Source organism: Perna viridis, chromosome 6 (genome assembly GCF_037379345.1).
Source record: "Perna viridis isolate PV_CMFRI_1.1 ecotype Kerala chromosome 6, ASM3737934v1, whole genome shotgun sequence".
Taxonomy (NCBI): Eukaryota; Metazoa; Mollusca; class Bivalvia; order Mytilida; family Mytilidae; genus Perna; species Perna viridis.
In genome coordinates, this window is record NC_142450.1 from 79,414 (window position 1) to 84,183 (window position 4,770).

The following is a 4,770-nucleotide window of genomic DNA, read 5'->3' on the forward strand; positions in this document are numbered from 1 at the left end:
CAACTCATACGTTATGCCAGAGCTTGCCGAAACTACGCAGACTTTTTGTATCGCGCTAGAACTCTAACAAACAGGCTTCTGGAACAGGGTTATATTGCTACAAGATTGAAGTCATCACTACAGAAGTTTTATGGTCGTCATCATGAACTCGTGGATCGTTATGGTGTATCCATCAGCACCATGAAAACTTATTTATTCAACGGGTCATGGTTTTCATTACCTCGTTTGTCTACCTCGGACTTGACTTTTTATGAGCAACTCGGCGGGTGTTTCTAGAAAAGCAGAGGACACTTACCCTACTGGTGCACCTGGTCCATGCTCCCGGTTTTTTAGTGGAGTCCGAGTTGCTCATTTACTTTTGTTACTTTGTATGTATGATTTTAGTTACTTTAAATTCTTTGTTGTGTATGTCTGTTTTCCATGTCTGGTCTTTGTCCCTGGATTACTTTCTTTTGATTACCGCTATAACCTTGGTTCCCTTGATTACTCTTTCATCGCACTCTTCGACAACCCACTCCATATTCTTTATTTCTTCTTAGTACGCTCTCACGTTATAACCAAGAAATGTATATGTTGATATATAATTATCCATTGTTTTAACACACTGTTTTAGATTTATGAATAAAGAAAACTTCTTTTATAAATAATATTCCCTAAAATAAATTTCGATTCATCAGTTCTTATTATGACATGCATCATTCCTTCGTGCCACATTACCCATTTCACGTTGTCTTTCACTACATTTAAAGGGATAGCTTAGCCAGTTACTGTACTATATTGAAAAAAAAACACTTTTTTTACACTCACAGTAACCGTATCCGCGTACAATAGGGGAATACTTTTTTAATCAAATTAATGTATTAGCATTTCTAAAAGAGACAAAAGAAAAGGTAGAATTAGTGTCAGTTAGTTATTACTTGAAAAATCTTTCGTTGCTTGAATTAAATGCATTATTTTTTTATTCTGCTTTCATTGTTGGAAGCACCCTATTTCTCATGTATATTAATGTACTTGTATTATCTTACAATCTTTAAAAAACAAATTTTAAATGTTAAAAAGTTCATGATTAGGAAACGGCGGGTTGTTTCACATTTATTAAGAAATCGAATAAAGGCAACACCAAATATAAGAAGAAAATATTTATAAACAACATTATTTCTTTTGATAAGAAAGATACACTGGTTTATGAATATCGTTCGTCCACTTATTTGTAAGAAAGGAGCACAATACTAATACTGTGTAAAAAAAGTAATTCCAATTCAGCTTCTAAATATACAGAAGAAGATGTTTTCAAACTGCTGGAATTTTTTTGACAACACATTTGTCCAGTGTGGTGGACGTGTTTTATTTTCAACACACGGTTGGCATTCCATTCGGAACAAATTGTGCTCCTCTGTTTTCTGACCTATTCCTACACTCTTATGAGGCTGACTTTACAGCTGATCTGATACGAAAGAAAGAACATCTTATATTAGCTAGATCATATAATCCTTCGCTATATAGATGACGTACTATTGTTAAACAATCCTAGTTTCGAGCCTAGTATCTTGACCTATACTAAGATATCTATGGTAAAGGAAAACTATTGACCAAACTTTACGACAAACGTGATGACTTTTCATTCAGAATTGTCAACCCTACTTTTCATTCAGAATTGTCAACTCTCCTTTATCTGAGCCCCGTGCATATCCGGGTGTTAAAAGAATAGGCCTGCAGCAGCGCAAAGCTTGTCGTAAAAGGCGACTAAATAGTGCTCAGAACCCTAGCCGGGAGCTAGAGCGCTTTGCCCAGAGAGCAACTGGGATGTGTGCCCCAGGTGGTGGTATGGGGTACCCCTAGCGTGTTACATGCCGGGGTTGTCAGGCAATAATACGGAAAACCTGACCGCAAACCATAGTGGTGCACCGTGTTGGGAAAGATGCTCGGACGTTAAACCCCAACAAACAAACAAACCTTTCATCTGAGGCAAAATCCATTCAGCATCTACGTTTAGAGTTTTCATATCACAACTCAAACGTTATGCCAGAGCTTGCCGTAACTACGCAGACTTTGTGTACTGGTCTAGACTTCCTACAGTTAGGCTTCTCGACCAGGGCTATGTTGATACAAGATTGAAGTCATCACTACAGAATATTTATGGTCGCCATCATGAACTCGCGGATCGTTACGGTGTATCCAGCTGCACCATGAAAACTGATTTGTTCATGTGTTTCATAGTTTTATTCCTCTTTCGTCTACCCCGGACTTGACTTTTTATGAGCAACTCGGCGGGTGTTTCTAGATATTCAGAGGACGCGTATCCTACCGGTGTACCAGGTCGATGCTCCTTGTTTTTAGTGGAGTCCGATTTGCTCATTTTCTTAGCAATGCAACGAGTTTCAAACTTCATAATGTTATAATATTTAGATAGGATCGGAAGATCCAAATAAGGTTATATCAAAAAGATAATCGACAAATTGTTTAATGGCTAGTTAAAATGAAAACCATGCAAAATTACTCAACTGAGTTTTATATTGCAAATAATGGAATATCGGCTATCACATACTGCTCCATCTTTATCTCTTTTTATCCTTTAACAAGGTTTATACGTTTAAAAGGCATTCCCATATTTCATGTGTTTACTCTTGTAAAATGATGTCAAAACGTTTCACAGTAACTACAACTGATCCTTTTAATTGTAATAGACGCAAATGGAAACTGGTAGTTCAGCTAGAAAGAATAGTGTACAGGACAATCAGGAATAGGATAATCAAATTTAAAAGAGAAACATGTACATATGTATATACAAACGTGTCAGAATGTGGCGGCTCTATTCGCTACATTGCTCCATCGGAACAAATTGATACAGGGAAGATATTGTAAGCATAGAAGGGTCTGAAAAGTTCCTAACAATGTTGGAACTGTCAAATTTGCAAAGCAAATTTTTGGCTGTTCCATCGACGGGACTCGAACCCGTACCGCTGTGACATCTATGGCAACACCGCTTGCACAATGTTCAGCTTCTAGCACATTCGGCCAGCTAGGCAATTTAAAAATAAATCTTTCTCTGGCTGAATCATTCCTCCTTGTAGGATTAGTCTATGGCTGTAACTTCAAGTGGTGTTGTCATAAATGTCACAGCGGTGCGAGTTTGAGTGATTATGTGACATCGTTAATTAATTGACTAAAACATTGCATGAAAATTCATTGCTTTGAACATTCATCAAGTGTAAGTCCCTGTAAGAATCAGGCACTCGGTGAAACATGGTATATAAAAAACACCATTTTTATAGTTTAATTTGACTACTTTCCATCAAAATCAAGGAAACAGAAAAGATTTTCCATATCATGCTGGCCCATTGAGTTACAATTTCATTGAAATTCACTGAAAATTAACATTTCAAGGGCATATAACTCTGTCGAAAACCTTTTTTTTGATAACATTCTATTGAAAAAATTCTGAGCAAAGACTGTGGTGCAGAGATTAAATAATGGACTTTTTAAATTAAGAATGTATCCTTGAGTAATATTTTATTGTCAGATTGGTGGGGTTGTGATATGTATATTTCTTATTTTTCCCATTTTGCCTGATTCTTACAAACACTCAAACTTAATAAGTTTTAGTTATATGAAAGACTTAGGTTGTAGAGAAGAACTAGTTTAAAAGATGGCGGCTGAAACCTGTTTTCTAGATCATTGTATTTCATGTTCTGCGAGGAATGTATTGCATTGCCATTGTCGAAAAGAATGTTCATGTATATCTGTAGTTATTAGACTTTTAAATGCTCGAAATAATTATTTTCACTATAGGATATCAAAACTCTTAATCCATGAAGTTTTTTTTCTTTAAAGTATAATTCATTTTTTATTTCAAATCGGTGTATGCAAGACAAGTCATAAAAATGTATTTATGACATAATGCAGTTTTATGCACTTCCAAAGATCATAGAAGCAAATGTTTAGTTGATCCAGACGTTTGATTTTTTTCAGTATAATACAACGTCTCTCTTTGATAGTCTACATACGCATTAAACGTTTTATGAGTTTATTATATTCATATTTTGTCAATTGATTTCATTCTGTCTATTTATTATAGCAAATTTAGAGTTTTGACAATATACTATATTCTAAGTTTAGCCAAATATATAAAAATCCCACACCCTTTAATAATTAAACATTTTATCAATACTTTGGTTTTTGGTCACAATAAATGTTACCTTTTTTTTTTCAAATCACCGATTGAGCCGTAACATGACACAAAATCTATGGACTATTTACCATCTATATAACGTCGTAACGAATATGTGCTCGTGTATGTTTGTTCTTCATTTGGTTGTGTTTTCGTCTAACCATTTACCGAAGTCACTTCATTTTTTACAGTTTTATGTTTTTGTTTGTTCTGGTAAATTCATTTTGAAGTGGATTCTTATTGTTAACGTTACATTACATAGTGTAGTGCCTTCGTGACAATCAACATATTTTCATTCTTGTGTTTGGAGTATGTTTTACGTATCATATCCGCATCAACCACTCTGTGTGATGCATAATGACATTACTCTTTGAAAAAACGTTGAATGTAATGTCTATATGAAACATGTTAAGCAAATGAAAAATATTGTCTGTGTGTTTTTTAGGTAATGGTCTGTTACTGACTAGTCTAAGGGTATCTATATTCATCCCACCCACATCTAAGTATTTTCTAATTTTATATTTGTCTTTAGTCCTGTATTTTCAACTTTTGTAACGTAAACGTTCTAATCGAAGATTTCCCTTGTTTGTTTCTGCAAATCA